We start from the raw sequence: 25,534 nt of genomic DNA on the forward strand, positions 1-25,534 counted from the left end.
CGTGTCACAGTAAGAGTATGGGTGTTGCGAATGACTAATGAGCGTGCGTGTGTATAATTGTGTATTTCCACCCACACGATTAACCAACTTTACCTACTATGTTTTCTATGACCTCTATTGGGATTCGCTCAATAAGAGTTCTTGTGTATAGACTCAATTCTCTGTCTGTGCAGAGGGCGAGGACTGGTCAATGATGAAGCATGACACCAGGTGGTGTGTGAGACCAGTCCGTAACTTTTTGTGAGATGCCCACACTTACGACGTTCCTGTAACTCGTTTGGGTTATCATACTAGGAGCGGCTCTTTGTGGTAAACAGTTATAGTGGAGGCTGCTAGCTCCTAGCACCCCGTGCCTCTCGTTCCCCCTCCACAGATCTAGTGGAGTCTTTTTGTGTGTTAATCTTTTTACCTCTTTACCTTCTTCTGCCTGAACGTTTTCTCTAAAACCTATCTGTCCCTCCTCAGACTCAGGAATGGGGCTTTGGTTTTCTTCTGTCTGAGTATATTGTTCTTTCCTTAACTGTTCCTGCTCAGGCTCCCTAACAGTCGTTTCCCTACTCTCCTGAGCGAGTTCTTCTACACCTGTCTGGTCCTCACTCTTTTCCCGTCTGTCTAACTGTGTTTGACTCCTAGTTCTTATAAGTACTTCAGGTATGTTCACCACTGGGATCCAGTCGTCCTGATAAGTGCTTGGTTATTCTTGGGCAGCTACTTCAGGATCTTCTATAGGAAGTTCTTCAGCTGCACAACCTTCAGCACCATCAATTTCTTGTTTCAATTGAAACGCTTCTTCTTTAGGAGCTGGTACCCTTTTGGTATGACTTGCATGGATCCAATTAGGCAATCCGGGACACTTTACTGCTGTTGAAGAAGTCAATATAACTTGATGTAGTTTGTCCTACCTTGGTGCTAGGCACGATTCTCAAGTGTGATTCTTCACAACTACCCAGTCACCGGGATTCAGATCATGCGATTGGCTCAGCTGTCTGTTGAAAGCATCTTCCCCAACCTGATGAAAGATAGAACGCACTCTGTCAGCCAACTCTTTGCAATACTCCAAAACCAAGTCATCAGTTATATTCAACAGCTTGTGTCCTGGTACACATGTCTGTCTCATGGCTCTTCCCATGAGTATCTCATAGGGACTCAATCCAGTATTTTTGTCTGGAATACTTCTGAGTCCCATCAGAACCAGAGGTACGGCATCAGGCCATTCCAGGGGGTGGATGCACACACCTTTCCGAGTCTCGACTTGATTGTGCCATTTAATTGTTCTACCATCCCAGAAGCCTCTGGACGGTAAGCGCAGTGCACTTTTTGTTCGACTTTGAATGCTTCACAAATTAGTCAAATTATTATTTCATTATTAAAATGAGACCCTCTATTTGATTCAATCGTTACTGGAAAAGCAAATCTAGGGATGAGTTCTCTCAATAAAAGTTTGGCCACTGTCAAGCTGTCATTTCTTTGGGTCGGGTATGCTTCCACCCACTTTGAAAATAAACAAACTATGACAAGTACATATTTCAGCCCTCGACAAACAGGTAGTTGAATGAAATCTAATTGAAGTCTTACAAAAGGACCCTCTGCCTTTCCAATCTTTCCCATACAGACCACAGTTTTCCTGCCAGGGTTCATCTGTTGACATATTAAACATCTTTGGCAAATGCTCTCTGCTACAATCCTGAACTTTGCGTTAAACCAATCTTGTCTGAAAAGTCGAATCGTTGCATCTCTGCCCACATGGGTGTCTCCATGGTACATTCTAGCCATCGGTGCAAGCATACTGTCTGGCATGACTGGTCTGCCATCATAACAAACCCACATACCATCTTCTGCCCTTCTTTGACATCCTATTTTCACCCACTCTTCCTTTTCTCTCATGTCTACTGCATCCGGCAGATCTTTCACCTCCACCCAGGTTCCCACTCCTGCAAGTAGCATAAGTTAGCAGCTGATTCCGCAAGTTCCAATTTGCTTGTTTAAGGCAATTTTATGCCTTGCACAGTATTGGGTCACCTGGTCAGCATATCGGTTACCGGCTGTCACATAGTCATCTCCTGATTGGTGAGCAGCACACTTAACCACGGCCACCTCTTTTGGTAATGGAATTGCCTCAAGTAATTCTTTTACGAAAATTCCATTTTAATGGGGGTCCCTGAGGAAGTCAGGAAATCCCTCTGCATCCAAAGTTGGCCAAAATCATGCACAACCCCATAACCATATTGACTGTCAGTGAATATGGTTACTCTCCAATTTTTCCCAATTCTGCATGCTTTAATTAAAGCAATTAATTAATCTGACCTCTGGTAAATAGGATGCTTCGACTATTCCGGTTAATGTACATACAGCGTAGGCAGCACTCAATCTTCCCTCCTCGTGTCGAATGCATGAGCCATCTACAAACAGCTCATGCTCTTCTTGTATGTCAGGACGTGGTTTGGTACTAAGTTCAGTCACATCAAGACATTCATGTTCAACCTCATCTTTCACTTCTTCTTCTTAAGGATCAGGTAGTAAGGTGGCTGGATTAAGAACAGTACACCTCACTATAGTCACGTTTTCAGCCCCCAGTATTTTTCTTTCATATTTGGTCAGCCTACTAGGAGTAAGGTTCGGGTTCTGGTTAGCAGATTCACCACTGCAGGAGGAACATACACCTTGACAGGGTGTCCCATCACAATTGACTCACTCTGTTCTATGCTTACACAAGTTGCGCTACAGCTTTCAAGCAACCTGGTAATGCACAGGCCACAGGATCCAAGGTAGCAGAAAAATATGCCACTGGCCTTCTCATCAATCCATGTCTCTGTGTCAGAACTGAAAGTGCACAAATACCCCGCTCATAGCAGAATAATACAAATTCTTTTGAATAGTCTGGCATTCCTAAAGCGGGTGCTTCACACAAACAGTCTCGCAACTTTCTAAAAGATCCTATACTTTCATCATCCCATTCTATAGGAGCTTTTGCTCTCTTTCTGGTCATTTGTATCAGGGGTTTACCTAGTAAAGCAAACCGTACAATCCACTGCCTACAATACCCTACAACTCGAAGGAACATTCTTATTTCTTTTTAGGTTCGGGGCAACTGCATTTGTCTTATTATTCTGATTCTTTCAGAGGTCACTCTTCTAACTCCTCTTTCTATTTAATGTCCTAAGTATTTGACTGAGTTCTTAGAAAACTGAAGTTTCTCAGGGGACACTTTATGTCCACCTTTTGCCAAATGATTTAGCAGTGCAATTGAATCAGTAACAGTCATCTCGTTCATTTGACGCCACCAATAGGTCGTTGTCTATATTTCACCAAGACCGACTCTCTGGGTAACACAAGAGATTCAAGGCTTCTTTTGAGAATCTGATTAAAGATTGAAGGACTTTTAGTGTACCCTTGAGGCACACGATTCCAGACGTAAACATGCTCTTCAAATTTGAACGAAAATAAAAAACTTGCTATCTGGATGAAATGGAATAGAAAATAATGCATGACATAAATCTATTACTGTGAACCATGCTGCTTTCCATGGTATCTGATAAAGAATCACAGCTGGAAAAGGCACTACTGGGCAGCATGGTACAACAAGCTTATTAATTTTCCTAAGATTTTGAACCACCCTATGTTTTCCGTTAGGTTTCTTAATGCCAATTATAGGTGAATTACAAGGGCTACTCATTATTTCTTTCAAAATGCTCAAAGCAAAGCCACAACGATGAGGGTCCCACACTAGTGCGCACAGGGAATAAATTCTATTACTGTTTGTATGTATGCTTGCAGTAATGTTTAACACTATTCGTGCTCACTTAAAAATGGTCATCGTTTAACCATTTAAAAAATTTGCAAACAATTCACACATATAAGGAGCACTCAAATCGAAACAATATTGCCAAACACCAATTTTTTGGATTCAAACATAAACATCATTTATTCTTTAGTTGTCATCTTCCCACCCAACACGAAGAATATCCCCTATGTCATATATGAATATCCTCTATATATTCCAAATACTTTATCTTTTTGCATATAGAACTATTTGGTTTAAAGGCGATTTATCCATAAAATTATTTTTCCATCCTTTACTGTTCCAGTCTTTTTATTTCTTTTTTGTAGATGATATATCAATAAAGTTCTTGTCGATCCATCAAATGATCATTCCATCCTTTTTAATGTTTCAGTCCTTTTAAATTCCAATCAATCTATTGAGGAACAAATGCTTCACTTCCTTATTTATCAAAATCTCAACAGCCGACGCGTTTCGTCCCCTCCTGGGACATCATCAGGGCTGTGAAATAAACAAATATTCCATAAGAATTTAATCCTATATGCAAGTATATTCACATCCTCCATTCCTTATAAATCATTCCTGCCTATTTAACAATCTCCATGGTGGATCAGGATGTACAGAAACATCATTGCTAGTTTATTAACAAACACCTGCACGGTTAGCATCTTGATACATATCATGTTTAGAAAAACCTCACATAGTTACAATTCGCCTCGCACAACCTCTTAACATTCCCATGATTACCCCGCTTTCTTATCTAATTTCTGTTTCCTCATCTTTACATGTTCCTCATTACATCCTATGTCCAAATTACATCGTCCTTCCCCAGTGTCCTTCCACCCAGACAATATCAATCCTTTAATTACACCTAATTTTAATTATGTGTTTTATTCCAGCATTATTCTTCGATATTCTCGACCCAGTCCCCCATTTACTGTGGTGGTTTCCTGTTACCCAATCGCGCTAATGCTATTGTATTTCAACCTATGACCTCCATTTCACACTGCTAGTCCTAGTGAAATTTTTAACTCTTCTCACCTTATTATTACAAACTATCTGGATGATCTCTTCTCGAACTTATCTTGTTTTTTATCCGTCAATATCAACAGTCAACACCAAAATTATACTCCTGCATGGAAGACAAAGGAGACAACACGTTCTCCACCTATTCAAACTTGACTTAAGTATTCTCCAATTCACCGCTCCCGGCCTCAACAGGATATTCTCTCTTCTCACCTTATTCTCCAAAAATCTTGGTGAGTACTCCCGGGACTATTTTGTCTTGTGTTATTCATCAATCTCAACTTTGCCCACACAAACTTCCATTCCTGCATAAAAAAACACAAAGGAGACAAAATATTCTCCATTGGTTCCATCAATTTCCTATTTCTTCACCACTCTATCTCTACAAGCTCTCACCCCGTACCTGTAAGCATTCAAGCGTGAGTTCTGCCCGGCTCGTCTCTCACCACGGTATATCCGTCTTTTCCTGCTGCACACAGAGACCCGTACCGTTCTTCCGATTATAACTAGCCACCCCGCCAATCACTGAGGGCTATTGCTAATTAATCGGCCTGTTCTCTCTCTGGTCCACTCTCTGTCTGACCAATCATCCTCCACCATTACAAAACTGTTGCATTAACCAATCCTCATGCACCGTTTTAAGAACCCTCCTTTAACGAATCCTGTTCCCTCTCTGGTCCGCTGCATTTTCCAGTCCGAAGTTCGCCTAGTCTTGCAAATACAACCCTAGCGGGAACACCCATTGTTGACCAATCACGTTCGTTCTTCTGTTAACTGCAGCCAATCATTATCTGTCCTTATTAGCCATGATAACTCTTCAGTTTTCATCTACTCTACTCATGCAACCCGAAATAGAAACAAAACCCAATCATTATCAATCAATTACGTTCGTTCTTCTGTTAACTACAGCCCATCATTGTCTGTCATTGCTAGCCATGATATCTATTCCGTTTTCATCTGCTCTACTCCTGCAACCAAAAAATGGGACAAACCCAATCGTTACAGTGCGTGGCCCCATCCTATTTGTTACAGCCACTCACCGTGCGTCATTACGCATCTCAATCTCCGGTACTAATCCGATCGCCCCACTTTATTCACCCAAGACGCTCAAATTCTGTCCTTCCATACTTACAATCATCATTTCAATCACGTGCCTCGAACTGATATCATCAAACCTGTTTCAAAAGCAAGGCAGAGAAAATAACCCATCACAAGTCATGATCTATCATACCGCATTCGTATATATCCCATAATTGTCTACTCCACTCCTTCGACCGAGATGGACAGAATTACATGCTTCCAATCAAAATCCATCATAACGTGCCTAAACAATCTATCCATGTCCTCAGCCTTAATTCCACCCCGAGGCAGTCCAAGTAATCAATTGCAGATCACTCTCCAATTATGTAACTTCCTTCGTCCCAATCATTTCACCACGACGGGCTGGGTGCTCCAATCCATATCCAAAACGTTTAATAGGCCACCCAGAAATGTCTCTACTCATGATCCAGCATTAAGATATTAGGTTCTACTGATCACTGCCCATATTATATCCAATCACCCACAGTTATTACATCCAAATCTTAATCTGTTCACTAACCCATCATGTCAATTATACTATTATCAATCGAAATACATGATACTGGTGAGATGTCTTCAAACCTTATTTTCCAGTTAACGTTACTCACTAAAGTTTCCACAACCTTTGCTCCGGATCATATTGTCAATCTTTAAGTAAAAAAATAATGGAGTTCAGTATCTCTGTTCAAACCCATTGTTACCGCTCTGCATTTACTAATCCATTTAGCTTCCTCCTGCCTGATTCGCAGTTCCCAGTCCCCACCTCTTTTTCAGGGAAGAATCCTTTGTATACCATGAAATCTGAATCCTTGCTCAGTATTGTGGCATTCTTCTATATGCATATACAGAGGTGATCTAATATCATGATTCAAAATTGCACGCCTGTGTTCCTGTAATCTGATTTTTAAAGTTCTTTTAGTGCTACCAATATAAATCTTTTTACAAGAACATATTATCACATAAACTACTCCTGTATTGTTACAATTGATGAATTCTCTTATAACATACTGTTTCTTTGTATTGTACCTACATTTTTTGATCTTATTAATCCTCAATTCACAAACATTACATGTACCACACACATAAAAACCTCCTGGTTGCTTCGGTAGCCAGTTCAATCCTATCTTTGCCTCTGCTGATATGTAATTACTAGTGATCAAATTTTTTATAGTTGCACATTTCCTGTATATCACTCCTGGCTTCTCCCCTATTGAACTGATTAGTCCCGGCACACCTGTTAATAAACCCCAATTTTTTCTGAGGGCCTTGTATATACTATTTTTTTCAATACAGTGCGTGGTCACAAATGCTACCTTTTCATTCAATTGCCTTCGTTTCTTTTGTACAAGAGTGGTTTCCCTCTGTACCTCCATTATTCTTCTCCGTGCCTCTGATAAATCTTTCCTTTTATATCCTCTATTGGATAACCTACTATGTAGACCATCCAATTCTTTCAAAAAGTCCTGATCCGAACTACAATTTCTTCTTAATCTAATCATTTCCCCATAGGGGATTCCCTTGACCACTGATTGCGGATGAAAGCTCGCAGCACATAAAATGGAGTTCGTAGCCGTTGTTTTTCTGTATAATTTACTTTTGATCACATCATTTTCTGTAAACAATTCCACATCCAGAAATGGTAGACTCTTTGTACTGTAGTTCATCGTGAATTTTACATTGAACTCATTCAAATTTAGAAAATCAAAGTATCCCTGGAGTTCGACCGTACTTCCCTTCCATATCATAAGAATATCATCAATTAATCGGACCCACAATAAAATGCAGTCCGTCCATCTTGCTGCCCTCTGGCCCCAGGCATGCTCCTTCTCAAATAACCCCATAAAGAGGTTCGCATAAGAAGGAGCAAACCTGGAACCCATCGCAGTACCTTTTATTTGTTGATACCATTGGTCTTCAAAAAGAAAAAAATTATTTTCCAAAATCAGTGTGCTCATTTGGATCAACATCTCTGAATGTGCACGTAAGCTTGCACTACGGCTACTCAAAAAGAAAATCAAGGCTTGTTTACCTTTGTCATTTTTGATACAAGTATACAACCCCACTACATCTAGGGTTACGAGTGACATTCCTTCTTCCCACTTAAAGTCCTGTAATTTATTTAAGACATCCATTGTGTCCCTAATATATGATGGTAAATTTACCACCAAAGGTTTTAGTAAACAATCTACAAATTCTGATAAGTGTTCCGTCACACTTCCAATACTGGACACTATGGGTCTCCCAGGTGGATCTGTTTTTGATTTATGGATTTTTGGTAGGGTATAAATAAAAGGAAAGGTAGGATTAGACACCTTCAAATATTTATATTCGGCATCATCAATTAGACCTTCCTCTTTCCAGGAAAATAATCGTCCTGCGATTAGCCTAGTCACCTTTTCCATTGGGTTACCTTTTATCTTAACGTAACAATTCAAATCATTTAGCTGATTATATATTTCCTGCACATAATCTGACTTTCTCATTATAACAATATTCCCACCTTTATCCGCTTCACGAATAATTATCTTCTTATCATTCCTCAAGTCTTCTAATGCTGTTCTCTCCTCCCTCGTGATATTATCCTTCATTCCTCTACCTTTTTTCCCTCCATCTTCCATTTTATGGAATTCTTCTAAGGTCTTTTTCACAAAAATATCGATTGCTGCAAATTGGGCCCCTCGTAGTATAAATTTAGATTTGACACTTAAACCACTAGTACAGCCATAGTCCGTAGATACATCCAACATTGCTGCAATATCATCCATTCCAAATCTCTCCCCTTCTGTTAGCGACATTAACAAATGCACATTGTGTAATTCTGCAATTGTCATATCTGAACTTTTAATCATAGTAGGTACATTTACAGGTTTTTCTATCATGGAAAAAAAACTCTTCAATTTTAATTTTCTAGAGAATTTGAACAAATCTATCTCTAGATCCGTGTAGTTACATTCATTGTTTGGACAAAAGGATAATCCCTTTTTCAGAACCGATATTTCGTGCATATTTAACTCCCTGTCAGATAAGTTAATTATTTCTAATTCCTCTGATCTTGCCAACCCTACCAATCCAGCTTCCTGTTTCAATTTCTGTTTCTGTTCTGACTGCGAGTCCCCATCCTGGTATTTCCTATGTTTCTGCCCCCTTCTTGTTCTATGGGCATTTTCTTTCTACCCCTTTTGATCCTTGAAATTTCTTCGGAAAAAGAAGAACTCTTAACAGGTAGTATTCCCCATGATCCAGAAGTTGTAGGTTCATCCATTGATGAGATACTTGAGCTACTACACGTTACTGAGCTCAAATCTCCTTGGTTCATGGGGCCCCCTTTCGGTTTTAGTTTCACAATATCATCAAAGCCCTTTGCAAAGGTGAAAACCCTTCCCTGGTTATAATCTCTCTCATCCCTGCGTATCTTACTCAATTTTTTGTATTTTATTTGTAGCTGGTGCCTGTTAATAACTTCCTTTAAAATATTGTAATTCTTCTCAGTCAACTCTTTTTCATTCATGTCAGCTATTTCTTTCTCCAAGTCAACAATCTGTTTTTTTTAGTTTTTCATCTTTCCTATCTGCATTTTTGATTAGAATGTTCATCATTGTAAATGATGAAACATACAAACCCAGCCCGTCGTGGTGAAATGATTGGGACGAAGGAAGTTACATAATTGGAGAGTGATCTGCAATTGATTACTTGGACTGCCTCGGGGTGGAATTAAGGCTGAGGACATGGATAGATTGTTTAGGCACGTTATGATGGATTATGACTGGAAGCATGTAATTCTGTCCGTCTCGGTCGAAGGAGTGGAGTAGACAATTATGGGATAGATACGAATGTGGTATGATAGATCATGACTTGTGATGGGTTATTTTCTCTGCCTTGCTTTTGAAACAGGTTTGATGATATCAGTTCGAGGCACGTGATTTAAATGATGATTGTAAGTATGGAAGGACAGAATTTGAGTGTCTTGGGTGAGTAAAGTGGGGCGATCGGATTAGTCCGGAGATTGAGATGCGTAATGACGCACGGTGAGTGGCTGTAACAAATAGGATGGGGCCACGCACTGTAATGATTGGGTTTGTCCCATTTTTCGGTTGCAGGGGTAGAGCAGATGAAAACGGAATAGATATCATGGCTAGCAATGACAGACAATGATGGGCTGTAGTTAACAGAAGAACGAACGCAATTGATTGATAATGATTGGGTTTTGTTTCTATTTCCGGTTGCATGAGTAGAGTAGATGAAAACTGAAGAGTTATCATGGCTAATAAGGACAGATAATGATTGGCTGCAGTTAACAGGAGAACGAACGTGATTGGTCAACAATGGGTGTTCCCGCTAGGGTTGTATTTGCAAGACTAGGCGAACTTCGGACTGGAAAATGCAGCGGAGCAGAGAGGGAACAGGATTCATTAAAGGAGGGTTCTTAAAACGGTGCATGAGGATTGGTTAATGCAACAGTTTTGTAATGGTGGAGGATGATTGGTCAGACAGAGAGTGGACCAGAGAGAGAACAGGCCGATTAATTAGCAATAGCCCTCAGTGATTGGCGGGGTGGCTAGTTATAATCGGAAGAACGGTACGGGTCTCTGTGTGCAGCAGGAAAAGACGGATATACCGTGGTGAGAGACGAGCCGGGCATAACTCACGCTTGAATGCTTACAGGTACTGGGTGAGAGCTTGTAGAGATAGAGTGGTGAAGAAATAGGAAATTGATGGAACCAATGGAGAATATTTTGTCTCCTTTGTGTTTTTTTATGCAGGAATGGAAGTTTGTGTGGGCAAAGTTGAGATTGATGAATAACACAAGACAAAATAGTCCCGGGAGTACTCACCAAGATTTTTGGAGAATAAGGTGAGAAGAGAGAATATCTTGTTGAGGCCGGGAGCGGTGAATTGGAGAATACTTAAGTCAAGTTTGAATAGGTGGAGAACGTGTTGTCTCCTTTGTCTTCCATGCAGGAGTATCATTTTGGTGTTGACTGTTGATATTGACGGATAAAAAACAAGATAAGTTCGAGAAGAGATCATCCAGATATTTTGTAATGATAAGGTGAGAAGAGTTAAAAATTTCACTAGGACTGGCAGTGTGAAATGGAGGTCATAGGTTGAAATACAATAGCATTAGCGCGATTGGGTAACAGGAAACCACCACAGTAAATGGGGGACTGGGTCGAGAATATCGAAGAATAATGCTGGAATAAAACACATAATTAAAATTAGGTGTAATTAAAGGATTGATATTGTCTGGGTGGAAGGACACTGGGGAAGGACGATGTAATTTGGACATAGGATGTAATGAAGAACATGTATAGATGAGGAAACAGAAATTAGATAAGAAGGCGGGGTAATCATGGGAATGTTAAGAGGTTGTGCGAGGCGAATTTTAACTATGTGAGGTTTTTCTAAACATGATATGTATCAAGATGCTAACCGTGCAGGTGTTTGTTAATAAACTAGCAATGATTTTTCTGTACATCCTGATCCACCATGGAGATTGTTAAATAGGCAGGAATGATTTATAAGGAATGGAGGATGTGAATATACTTGCATATAGGATTAAATTCTGATGGAATATTTGTTTATTTCACAGCCCTGATGATGTCCCAGGAGGGGACGAAACGTGTCGGCTGTTGAGATTTTGATAAATAAGGAAGTGAAGCATTTGTTCCTTGATAGATTGATTGGAATTTAAAAGGACTGAAACTTTAAAAAGGATGGAATGATCATTTGATGGATCGACAAGAACTTTATTGATATATCATCTACAAAAAAGGAAGTAAAAAGACTGGAACAGTAAAGGGTGGAAAAATAATTTTATGGATAAATCGCCAAATAGTTCTATATGCAAAAAGATAAAGTATTTGGAATATATAGAGGATATTCATATATGACATAGGGGATATTCTTCATGTTGGGAGGGAAGATGACAGCTAAAGAATAAATGATGTTTATGTTTGAATCCAAAAAATTGGTGTTTGGCAATATTGTTTCGATTTGAGTGCTCCTTATATGTGTGAATTGTTCTTTCAAAATGTATTGTTCGACCAATCGCTCAATCTCTGCTGCAACACCTGCTTTTACTTCTGAACTAATTTTGCATTGTCGGGTATTCAGATAAACAGCACCTTCTTTCACTGTCACTTTTACGGGATCTACATTAACCATTAATCCTATTTCTTTTCTCGAAAAATCCCATATTTCTGCATTTACAGTCAGTTTGACTTTGGCAGGTAATTCATTTTGTGTCATCATCGAATATAATTCATTTACTTCTGTTCCCGTTTAGCTAACATGAACTTGTAAACTCCATCTTCATCTGGGGTTTGTATTGCAACACCATCCGGTGTGCAAAATATGGTGCAATTCATTTTGCACAGTAAGTCCCTTCAAAGCAAATTTACAGGGCTTGTGTCACAGACTACAAATTTATGCATTTCTTTAAAATTTCCAATTCGCACCTCCATTGGTTCTGTGATCGGGGTTCTAATCCATTTGTTTGAAACGCCTACAACTTGGATGTCTTCACCCGAGAGGGGCAGGTTAGGAATGTCTGCTGTTCTTACAGTAGTCCTGGGAGCACCAGTGTCCAACAAGAAAGTGATATCATTTCCTTCCACTTTACCTTCTACATTTGGACCTGACTGATCTACCGGTAGGGATGCGCCAAGTACGCACTCCCCCTCCTCCCCCCTCAGGCACCGTCATTCCTGATCATAATCAATTAGTGGGTCCTGCAAAAGAAACTGTGATGTTACAAAAATTTTCTTACCACTTCCTTCTGGAAATCCGGCGTCCACACTGTACTTGGCTTTACTCACAAAATTTGATTTAGGGGCAGGTGGCAATTGACTCTGTAGCTCTATACCCTGTTGCTGATGACTCATTAACACCTCATTCTGCATCTGTGGATTTAAATTTTGATTCGGGGCATTAACTTGTATAGCTTTACACTCGTTCTTCCAATGTCCCAACTTCCTGCACCAGTGACAGGGAAATTCTTTCTTTGCCACTTCCCGACTCAACCTTCCCCTAGGTTTTCCCCCATTATTGTCACCGTGGCCTTGTGCTCTTCCTTGATCATCTGACTGTTTATTTAATTGAAGCTCTTGCTGTTCAGCCAATTTTACTTGAGCCCACATTACTTTTTCTTCTAAGGCTTTTAGTTTTATTATCAATTTCGTGCCCACAATATTTAGCATATTTAAAATCTCGTCAATGGGCTTTGAATGCCAACACAACATGTGCTGCTTAATCATTTTAGATATATCCAATCTCAGCCCAGACACAAATCGATACACAAAATGAGTCATGTCTTTGTTTTCTAAGCTTTCAAACCCACTATACTGTTTGAACACCTTTAAAAGACGTTCGTAGTAGGCATGTACAGACTCATTTTTCTCTTTGGGTTGTCCTGTCTATTTTTACCCAATCAGTTTCTTTCGGGGGAATTTTACTCTTCAGAAAAGTGATCACCTGGTGATATTTTTTCATTACATCTTCTGACGGGGCTCCTGTCTTTGAATCTCTTGGATATTCTTCACTAGGCCAATCTATGGTAATCTTACACTCTGTCCACAAATCTGTGGGTACTACTATGTCAAACAGGCCATCCAGATCCTTTAACAGAACCTTTGAAACTTTCATAAACCTCTCAACTCTGCAGGTGCTACTATGTCAAACAGACCATCCAGATCCTTTAACAGAACCTTTGAAACTTTCACAAACCTCTCAACTTGTCTGTACCACTCCACTGGTTTATCTCTCAATTTTGGGAAATCATTTGTAAATGACAAAATATCCTGTTTATTCCATGGCACTTGTACGTACCCCCTCCGGGTACTTCTCTCATTGGGTACAACCTCTCAGCTTTTTCTGTTTCTCTCATGGCATATTCAGATGTCGTTCGATTTACCTGTGCTTCTTCCTTTTTCTTTGCCCATCTAACTTTCCATATTTCAAGATCTCCCCACTTTTGCAACAGAAATAACAATTCCCTGATCTGTAACTTTCTTCCAGACACATTCATGTTTTCCAAATCCTTATCAGAAAATTCTGCTCTATATGGTTTCTGCAACATCTTTGATTTCCCTATGTCAATTCCCATTTCCGATGCCAAATTCGCCGGTTTTTCATGGAATACCTTTGTGTTCCGCGTAATGCTTCTACTAATAAACAGTAATTCTTATTCACTGTATGTGTTTAACCTGTCTAAACCCACATTTCCAGCAACCATTTCTTCCAATTCTACTCTCAATTTGAAAATGTCTAATATTTTTGGCTCTGACTTTGGCTTCTCTATTTCTTGAGACCATCTGTCTATATCTTCTGGGGTTACTATTGTGGCACTTCTAGTTCCTGTTGAGGTTTCTAGTCTAACCTCCTTTGAACAACTGGGCAAATCTCTTTTCGGGGTTTCCAGTATTGGCTCTCTTATGGGCAAATCCATTAATGATATTACTGATTCACATTCACTTGCTTGATCATCTATTATTATCTTTTCTTTTCTAGGTTCTATGCTTGGAATAGGCATTACAGGAACTTTAGAACAGTTTGACTTTTCACCATACAATGGGACTACTGGACCTATGGTTACTGGTATGGTCAATGCATCAGGATGTATATTCATCTGAGTTATTTTCTGGATCAGTTCATCTTTATTCTTATTTATTGCTTCCCTTTCCTTGAAGTACCCTGTTGGCTGAGTCGTTTACTATTTGTGGAACTAAAGGTGCTCTTACCATTGGGGCACTAGGGGTCATTCTATCAAATCCTTCATTATAATGGGGAGGACTTTTCATCAATACGTCTTCTAGGTATCCCTCTTCTGTTTCTCCGCTACCTAACATGGTTAAGTGCTTGGTTTTCTCTGTACATTTCCCTCCTGTCTGCTCTTCGGATGTTAACACAGGATATAAACCTTCTGCCACCATGGCCTGTCTCCATTGTTTCATTTGACTATCTGTAGTTTCTCGGGGAAATTTTGGGTAATATTTGCTTAAGGTTCTATTACTCCAGGGTCTATCACGTTCAAAGGCTTCCATTTCCCATTCTTCTAAAGCCTCATATTGAGTCAATCTAGGTATGGGTTCTAATTCATTAATCCGAGTTCTTAAGTTGTACAATATTCTTCCATTAAAGCTTGCGTATTCAGGAAATGCTAATATTCCATCACCCTTTGCGTATTTTACCCAATTTTCTAACCATACACAGGTATGATAGCCTCTCTCCACCATCATGTATGATGCAGGCGTATTTGGAGGAGGAATGAGAATTCCCTCAGTATTACCCTTTCTAGGTAATATAATACCAAACTTTCACCACCAAAGTCCTCGCTACCAATTACTCTATCATACAAGAAATTATTCCCTAACGTAGTGCTTCTACGTTAGGGAATAACTTTCAGCACTTTCTCGATCCAGACCAATAACCTCACTGCAGTGTGGCTTCCATTCACCACCCACTATTCAGTATTCCCGGGAATTTCCAGACAACATAAAACAATACATAACTGGTTTTGGTTAAAACATAAATCAATAATTCAAATTTTTCAAATATAATCCTCACCTAACTAACTATACTAACCATGCCTCTGCTACCAAGAAAAACTGATGCAGCGGAGTTTACCAGCTCTACACATTCATTCACACAACACTCAATTTGGGCCCATATACATTCATATACTCAATGAGCTATCAAATATTCACTGGCCATCAATTTTGTTTTAACCTTTGCACCAGTATTCTTACCATTCCTGTCTCCTGAGTAAATGCATGTTCGAAAGATCTAGTAGTAAATTAGAATAGGGAGGAGGTAATAGAATACATTAATTTTATTCAAAGAACCACAGACTCAGAAGGAGTTTTAAAAGTTTATCTGAATTAATAATTTTGTGAGTCAAATCAGAATATACATAGACACATCAAGATTCTCCATCAGGAATAGTAGTTCAATTAGTTTATAATTCAATTCACATTAATAAATCTCATATGATGACCGTACCTGAGGAGAGAAAGAACAGAGAGCAAACACGAAGCACAACCCACAGAACTATATTTACCTAGAATGGTGTGAGGACCTAGACATCAGAGTATCAAGGATTTAGGACAGGTTCAGGACAGGGAAGGTGACCTCTTCTATTGTAACGCCAGCGTTACACCCCTCTCTGGTGCTACTCTCTCTGGCTCGGGCTCGTCCGGACCCCTTCCTAGATGTGCCTCCTCGGTTGTTCCGTGAATTTCCCTAGTGTTGGATTCTTCAGTCAGATTGCAGCAAAATCGGGCAGCATCTCAGCATAGCATCGGCATCTCGCGGGTCAAGTGTGGCAAGTGTGTGTAACTATCTAGAACTTACCTCTGTTATACCAATTCAAATGTGTAATCCACCCCAAATGTTTCAATATCATGTTCACCTGCATTTTGATTGGGCCAAGCAAAAGGGTGAGGTCATCACACCATACTAAGTGCAATAACTGTCTTTAGTTCTATTGTCCCACAAGCATTTCATATGTGGATCGATAAATCTGTAATACACTGTTTCAAGTTCTTCCTCTGGTAGGGTCAAGAGTTGATCTTCCCATGTCCTTGCTGGGCACATGGATTGGCAGTCACCCAATTACTTCATTAGTTTCAGAACAAGGAGGTTGCGCGCATGAGTAGTTGTTTTGCAAAGGATAGGGACATCGGTCACCCTCCAAGACCCAAATGCGAGCTATTAATAAAGTCAGAAAAGAACATGTTAGAATACAAAATTTAATGAATTCACTGTATACCACTTACTTCTACTCTAACCCCATTTACTTAATAGTTATTTTGCATTAATAGCTTAGTAAAACTTGCATAGGTTAGTTTCAGCACAGCATGTGCATTAGTGCGATAGTGTAGAGCAGCCATATTAAAAGCTATTGCGCAGCTGCAAAGATTTCCCCCCAAGCGACAGAAGCAGAAGAGTTCCCGCATTTCTGGCGGACATTTTTAGGACACTCGGGTTATTTATTAGTGACACACATAGAAAAGCTTCACCTAGATACAAAATGTAAAATGTGGTGCAAAATTAGTATTCACGGACAGGTTGGTTACAATGTTATAAGTTATTTGAGAGGATTGCATATGAGCAAGTTTCTTTTTATGCGAAACCTTACTCCATCAGTGCCACTTCCTAATACCAGTTCCAAGTCTAGGTTAGGGCCTGGATGATGAGTGGATGATGAGTGGCAAGAAAGCAGATTCTAGAAAGCTTCAGTACATTATAGGAAAAATCTGGAGTATAGAAAAAAATCTATGTTAACAGGCAGATCTAATTAGCAGGACAGAAGACAAACAATTAAGAAACTTTGAGTGAACAACAAAGTTAAAACAGCGAAGTTGCGACACATTAGACAGTTCAACATGCCCTTTATGTAGATAAGAGAGTTCAGAGTTCTGGAAGAGGCAAGGAAGGTGTGACAGGAAGTAATCTTGAATTATGAATTGGAAGACTTCTGTAGAACATTATTCTGTTAGATAGCTTATCCCAAAGAAAAACTTGGTAGTAGATTAGTATGGCTACAAATGTATGCTTCAAGGTATCTTAATTTTTCAAATTTCTTTTTTGAGCCATATGGTATGAAGCGAGACACAAAACCACGTAAAGCTTTTTGCGCAATGCTATGATCAAACTCCAAAGGTGGTCGGGCTGCTGGAGAAATTTAGATGGAAGGACGTGTAACCATTTTTATTGCCCGTCACCGCAAGTAAAACCCTGGCAGTAAAAAAACGAGAAATGCCCCCCTCACCATAGGAGAGGACTCCCATGGCGAGGAAGGCATTGTTTTTTTATTCATTAAAAAAAAAATCTGCTTTTGATTTTCTTTTTGAAAAGAGAAAAAAAAAGTGACAGCTGTACGTCAAATTTAAAGAAGCATTGACAGGAACCACTTTGATGGCGGTTCCTGCCAATTCTTTTGAAATGACAGCTAGCTTGGTAGTCAACTCTCAATTTAATCATCAGGGACTCAGCAAGGGCAAAGAAGTAATTTACTCCGTTGTCATGACAGGTAAAACCTTTGCATCCCGAAATATAAATTGGGCCCATAGTCGTAACTAGTCCCTTACTTCGCAAAGATAGTGGGGGAAGAAGATGTCCCTTCCTCATTAACAAACAAGTCTCCACTGATACTTCTTTTCAGGCTCACCCTTTGTTACGTACTTACTTATACACTCCAAAATAGTGTCCTTCAATGCAAAATTCCATTCCTCCTCATGGATACCTTGCAACTCTCCTCCTCCTAGAACTACAACACAACATTCATCCCATTCACATCTAAGAAATTCAGCCACTTAGTTCTTGCTCCAAATACGTATTGTATCTCATAATTATAATCGAAGAGTTGTAAAGATAATGTAGCAATTCTGGGTGATGCATTCATCAAACCTTTTATGGGTAGAACTTTGATTAGATTTATAATCACAACATACCAACACACTGGAACCCCACTCAAACTGCTGGAAATGGTTCAAGCACCACACACATTCCAAGTCTCTCTGTCAATAACTGAATACCTCTTTTCCTTAGGAGTCATTTGCTCTGGAGGAAAAAGCAACAACTTAATTTCTCTTTCAATGAAGTTGGGGGAAAACAGCATCCAATCCTTTCCTACGTGCAGCTGTTTGTATTGCACCAAAACCTTGTAACAACAGTGCTTTACATATGTCCTTTTGGTTGTTGTCAAAAGCTAATTGGCATTCAAGTGACCACTCAAACTTGCATCGATTTATCAATAATTCGACAAATATGATACAACTTCCATAAAAAATTACTCACAGATTTTGCATACAACTCTGCTAACCCAAGGAAAGCACAAAGATAATCATTATTTTGAGGTACTGCTGCTTATCCAATGGCTTCAACGAGATCTTTCTTAGGTAAAATACTTTTGGCACTTATTTCATGACCCAAATATGTAACACTTTCCTTGGAAAACTTGCACTTGGCAAATTCTGCTGTTACCGATATTTCCCAAGAATTTCCAAAACGTAACTTAGTTTCCCATCACGTTCTTCCGTGTCCTTCCCCATACTAAGAAGACCTTCTAAAAGAATGTTTCAGCAGCGGCCGAAACTAATCCAAACGATAACCTTACAAATTGGAAGCAACCAATTGATGCGATAAACATAGTTAAATGCTTTCTGTCAGTTTGCAACAGCACCTGGTGTTATGCAGTGGTGAGATCTATTGCTGAGAACCACTTCAGCCCCTGGTCAAAGCCAATAATTCATTGATATGAGGCAAGGGAAATGTTCCCACCAGGATGTTGTTGCTCAAGTCAATCAAATCAAAGTCTTTGCGCTTATAACCCACTACTAGAACAGCCACCTAATCAGTTTTATTACACCAGCTTCTTCAAGTTTCTCTAACTCCACCACTACTTCATCCTTAATGCTTAAAGGAATGTTCCTAACTTTGTGTATGCAAAGTTGTGCTGTCTTCTTAAGAAATATTTTCTGTATAGAACCATTTATTTCCTTATTTCCCCCAGAGAATACAGTTGGAAAGTGACAACCGTATCCTCAGCTTGTGGCTATAGATTTACCAACTAAACTGGTTCAGGACTATTAGGACTCAATAATATCGCCATCTCTTCTTGGTCCTGTCCTCTGAATACTGCTGGCCCTTTTTCAGTGACATACAATTTGCACTTGGCACTCCTATCTTTAATTTCAAATTTGAGCTTGTGAAAACTTAGTAACATTATGGTTCCCCTGTGAATCTTTTCGGTCTGAACTCTTTCCCAAGACACTTGTAAACATTTCCTTACAGACACCCTTGTTGATTAAATCAGGTATTTATAAAGCACAACTACTCAGCTGTAAGGGTCTCAAGGATCGGGGTGGAGGGCGGAAGGATGGGTGTATCTGCAGTTCAGTCGAAGAGCCAAGTTTTGAAGCAACTCCTGAATTGCAGCAGCAATGGTTATAGCCTGAGGTGCAGAGCCAGGGAGTTCCAGGTCTTCGCAGCGAGGTAGGGGAAGGATCTTCCTCCAGCAGTGGTCTTGCGGCTCTGTGGAATGGTGGCCAGGGTCAGTTCAACAGAGCGGAAATGCCTGGTGGGAGTGTAGAAGGAGATGCGGTGATTGAGGTATGCAGGTCTAACATTGTGGAGGACTTTGTAGGCGTGTGTAAGAAGCTTGAAGGTAATTATTTTCTTGATAGGTAGCCAGTGAAGGCTCCTCAGGTGGCCGGTGATGTGGCTCCGTTGTGGGATGTCCAGGATGAGTATGGTGGAGGTGTTCTGCAGTTTCCTTTGGAGTTTCTGGGTGGTATCAGCGTAGAGTGCATTTCGTAGTAGAGTCTGCTGCTGATGAGAGCATGGGTGACCGTTTTCTTGGACTCAGTGGGGATCCACTTGAAGATCTTACGAAGTAGGGGGAGTGCGAGGATGCAGGAGGACGAAACGGCATGCATTTGGCAGTTTATTGAGAGCGAGATGTCCAGGATGATGCTGAGGTTTTGTGCGTGTTATGTGAGTGGATATTGGGGAGAGGAGTTAGACTAACGGCTAGGGCGCTCGACCTCGAACCTCGGGAACTGGGTTAGAGTCTCGGTAATGACGCTGAACATCCTGTGATTCTGGGCAAATCACTTAATCTTCCCGTGCCTAACAAAGAATGAATGTGTGTCCTAATGTAACGTAACTGGTGCTATGTAAAGCGCTCTGATACCAGATTAGATTCGGGTCAAGTTCGCGCTATATAAAACTCTGCACAAAAAAAAAATGTGGGGGAGGGGGAGCAGGGAGTGGGTTTCCGAGTGCTGTGGGCCACCAGGAGCCATCCCAGACGCAGGGGGTGGAGCCCAAAGTGAGGACTTCGGTCTTGGCTGAGTTAAGCTTGAGGCAGCTGTCCTTCATCCAAGTGGCAACTGCTTTCATATCGTTGAAGTTTCTCTAGGTAGCTGTGGGTTAGTTTGTGAGGGAGAGAATCAGCTAGGTGTCATTGGCATAGGAGACTATGTTAGGTCTGTGGCTTCTGACGAACTCTGCAAGCGGGGCCATGTAGATTTTGAAGAGGGTGACGCTCAGGGTTTTCAGTTGAATAGTTGGAGTCTGACTGTTTTCGGCCGGTGAGGAAGGAGCCGATCCATTCCAGGGCTTTGATGCAGATGCTGGCGTCGTGGAGTCTTGCGCAGAGGGTGTGGTGGGAGACGGTGTTGAAGGTGGCTGAGAGCTCCAGGAGGAGGAGGAGGGTAGTGGTCTCGCCTCGGGCGAGAAGGGTACGGATGTCTATAGTGGCAAGGAGATCGGTTTTGGTGCTGTGGTTGCTTCTGAAGCCCAATTGGGAGAGGTCCACGATGCATTTTGATTAACCTGGAGAGTTGGGTATTGATGGCTTTCTTGATGACTTTGGCTGCTAAGAGGAGCAGTTCTGGAGATCCGTCGGGTCAGCAGAGGGTTTCTTCAGCAGAGGGTTGATCTCTGCATGCTTCCAGTCTTCAGGGGAGGTGGCAAACTTGATGGAGCAGTTGATGGTGCAGCAGAGTTTGGGTGCGATGGAGGTGCCAGCTCAGTCGAAGATCAGGTGAGGGCAGGGATCCTAGGGAGCTCAGGAGTGGATCCTCTTCATGATCCTGAGGGTGTAGTCAGAGGGTGGTCCAGTTGGGCAAGGTCTGCTGGTGTCTGGAGCCATTGGATGAGGTGGCTGCAAGTGGGGTGGGTGGGTCTTGGTTCATTATAGAATAAGGGGAACCGGAACCTGCAACCAACATTACATTCAACCCTCCAGCCACTATGTCTCACAATGGCTTTTTTTTCCTTACAGTGCAGCCCACCCATAAAACTTCTCAATGTATACTCAACACATGTGCCTCTTCCATACTATCCTCAGAGTTATTATCCCCTTCACTTGAGTCCTTTACAAAACATTTGCTTGCCCATACGTTTGTGGTGTGATATACACTTACACCACATCGAGAACATTTGTAATTCAAAGCTGGACATTTTATATCATGTGTGAAGAGATCTTCGCTCCACATCTGAAACAACTCCCTTTTAACACCTGCATTCTTTGTTAACATTGAAAATCTCTCTTTGTTGTCTTTGCTATATTGCATTATTTTACTCACAACTTACCTACTTTATCCTTATCAGAATCACTGTTTAATAAAGCCTTAGCAAACCTACTTGTTAATTCTGCCTTACTGACAATCGTCACAACTTTGTTCAAGTCCCCCTCCCCATTAACTTAAAATCTGTCCTGTATATTGGCGTTATCACAGTGCAGAATAATCTGGCCCCTGATTTCTTAAATGCAAATACATAGCTCTCCACTTTTTCATTGGCACCCTGTTTTCTATGATAAAAACTGTAGCGATTGATAGCTACATATACAGTTGGTGAGAAGTATCTGCCCAAGTCTTCCAAGGCATAGGTAAAAAAAAAACATTCCCTTCATCTGCTGACTGATCTTTGTTTTACCCCAATACAACTGTAAACTTCAAGACCTTCTGGACTCAAACAATAACAATGTAGTAGGATTTCTTTTTCTTCCATTCGGGTGAAAAACGGTCTTCTTTAAAGGGTGACAAATAATTTACAACATATTCTCTCCATTCCTACCATTTCATTGTCTGGTCACCCTCCGTAATCATAATGGGCTGTGATGATATAAAAGTTGTCCATCGTAGATGTGAGTGAATAATACACTCCACAGGGCAATAAAAGAAAGTATATTTTCCTCTTTTATAAACGAGTAGACATTGCACTTCATTGGATGTTGCATAGACCCCCTAGGTTTTTTGCCATTTAGTGAGTCACATATGTGACACAAAATTGACTCAAAAGTGCAATGCCCGCACATTCATCCTCGGGTGCAGCGAGAAAAACGAAAACTCTCTCAATAAAATTTTGTTTCCTTAGATTGGCAGTCGAGCAGCAGAAGATGTGCTTGAAATAATGATGGTATGAGGCAGCAGAGATATAGCCTAACCCCTCTCAGTTACTGTATTGGATTCCGTAGGGGAGGGGTGAGAGATTAAGTCAGGTCTGTCTCTGCAGTTTCTCCATGAAACTATTTAGAGAGAAGGTTAAGGCACACAAATGAGGGCTCTTCCGATTCTGGGCCATCGTGAAGAGATTCACATATGGAAACCACAATCGGCGAGATGCGACAGAGCATCGGCTGGCACATTGAGGAAGCCTGCAAGATGATCTGTAACTGGGAAATTTCCATATCACAGCACCCAATCCACATGTGAATATCCTCCCAAAACAGGGTTTCTTAGATCCACACTGCCCTCTCTGTTGGTTTAATGGACAGTAGTGGCATTGCCCAAAATAATCTGAATGGCACTCCCTCAGATGTAAAGAAAAAATATCTTCATGGCAAGGTAGATCAGCTCCAGCACATTTACATAAATATGCTGCTCCCATACAGATCAAAAGCCATGCTGTGTCACATCGACTGAATAGGCACCCAAGGCCAGTGAGGCTTCATGATCAAAATGGCCTGCGCCTCTTGGGGACTGAAGGGATACGAACAGGTTGGAAGATCTGCATCTTAGCTGAAAGGCTCCATTGATACTGCATCTACTGTTTCGAAGGCATCAGTGAAGGTCCCTCATCTGATATGTTGCACCAAGACAGAGTAGATGTAAGATGTGCAATACGGAAATCAGTATCTTGACCTCAATCAACTCCCTATTATCTGTGATTCCCCTGAAGAGGTGGAAAAACGTTTTACATGTCATATCTATCTAGTATGACCATGAAGGTTAAACTATGCATTGGAGTGAGGTGGGCCACAACCGCCAGCCCTTTGTAAAGATACATGGAGTGAGACCTTTCCAAGTGGTAAGAATGTGAACTGATAGTGCTAGGGCTACAGTGAACCTCAGTAAACGTTTGTGGGTGAGGGAGAGATTGAAGATGAAAATAAGAATCCATGAGATTTAGGGTCACCAATCATTCAAGGCGAGCAAGACTTTGCTAAAGAACAACATCATGGACTTGTTCTGCCGATTGAACAATTTCAGAAGGCATAGATTCAGGATGGGTCTCAGATCTCTGTGAAGTAAAGAGAGTAGAATTCCACGTGCAGATTAGATGGATGTCCCAGCGATGTGTTATGATCACTTTTCAACTGGCGGAAAATGAACTCCAGGAAAATGGTTGTGTAACAGGGTAGGAGGAATTCAGTGTCTTTGAGGTAGCAGAGCTTGCAGTAGATAGCACAGACTGAATATGCCACCAGTGAGGACATCCCCTAGCTTAATTCTTCAAAAGGAGCAAAACATTTCTTGGTGTGTTTAGATTGGATGAGAAGTTTTGACAGCACATCTCTGGAATTGCCTTAAAATTGCCTGTATTGCTGGTGAAATTGGGTCTCTTTTGAGGCTAGGCACAGTGAGTTTGAAGTAGCCCTACAGGTTTTGGAACATTCCAGGGGGAGTCCGTCTTCTCTCCAAACAGCTGCTCACAATCAAAGAGCAAGTCCATGAGGGTTACTTGAATATCTCCTGAGAATTCGGGGAATGATCCAAGTGTGGCTGTATAACATGACACTGTGTCCATGGATCAACCTTTTTACAGAGCCCAGAGTGCACTTCAGGAAGGTTTGGAGGCACACTATCGCTGTCTGATCTGGTGAACTGATTTTTCATATGGTCTACCCGGTTGAGAACTTGGACTACCAAACTTTCCTGTAAAGGCTGCAAAGACAGATATTGTGGGATAACCTGGGCTGGTCCATGACATCTGACTATTTGTCTATAGAACCAGTAACCAATGTTTCTGTTCTTATATTTTACTGAGGTATGTTAGACCTCAAGATTTTTTCTTTATTTACGCTTCCTTATATTTGCGTTTTCATTTATTTTAATTGTATACTTATCGAGTTGGCTGACCTCACTTATTTTCAGTTGATTTATTATTTATTGTCAGTATCTTTGCTATGGGCACTTCTCTTGGTTGGCCCTTTTTGACCTTAGGTGGGCCCAGTAACGTCACATCCTATCTCCCAAGCTTGAGACAAATCCTGGGTCTATAGAATGGCAGCCACAGTGATAACGCCGGATCCCAAATGGAACCCAGGCAGATACCTCTCCTCCAAAACTACAAGCCAATGTTCCTCATATTTTTTGCAGGGGTGCTTTGACTTGAAGATCCTTTCTTTACATTATCTGGCTTTAACATATTTTCCTTGTAATCTTGTGAAGGTTATTTTACATCCCCAATTTTCGATTTACCTTGATGCCTGTATCTTAGTTTTAGCCATTTTTCATGTTGGCATGCCTGTTAGCTGGGGCCAGTGATTTCACTTCTGGTCTCAGAAGCAAAAGACAAAACTAGAGGTAAAAAAAAGGCAGCTGCTTGCAGCAGGCGTGCAAAAGGCAAGCACTGCCAGGGGTCAACCGCTTACACAGCTAAATCACCACAACAACTTTACTCTAGTGATTCCATTTTGGAATGATTCTTAAGAGCGACTATGCTGACAAAAAGAAGCTAAAGCCAAATTCTTCACTGACAAATTACTACCTTAGAAGATTGCATATAGTGGTTCCCTCCAAAGCTAGCATTTCTAACCCCACAAAACGAATAATCAAAATTAAATGAAGATTAGGACTAACAGGATATTTACAGTGGAAAAGAGGGACCTTATTAATGCTTTAATTACAAGCAAAA

General features: G+C 40.7%; 2 protein-coding genes across 7 annotated transcripts in view; both read left to right on the forward strand.

Moving 5' to 3' along the window:
- Positions 1 to 25,534, forward strand: part of LOC146871983 (bystin-like) — a 552,899-nt gene that overhangs the window by 130,946 nt on the left and 396,419 nt on the right. The window lies entirely within an intron of this gene.
- The window catches only part of LOC146871984 (uncharacterized), a 249,209-nt gene that overhangs the window by 34,124 nt on the left and 189,551 nt on the right, over positions 1 to 25,534 (forward strand). Inside the window, exon 2 of one of the 2 annotated variants that reach the window (XR_014981290.1) lies at positions 11,475 to 11,846. The exons of the other annotated variant lie outside the window; for it this stretch is intronic. The gene's annotated coding sequence lies outside the window, so the exon portion shown is untranslated. Of the gene's footprint in view, positions 1 to 11,474; positions 11,847 to 25,534 lie in introns of those variants that run through there. 2 annotated transcript variants of the gene reach the window in all.

The sequence above is a fragment of the Triturus cristatus genome, chromosome 1_1, assembly GCF_964204655.1.
Source record: "Triturus cristatus chromosome 1_1, aTriCri1.1, whole genome shotgun sequence".
In the NCBI taxonomy this organism is placed as follows: Eukaryota; Metazoa; Chordata; class Amphibia; order Caudata; family Salamandridae; genus Triturus; species Triturus cristatus.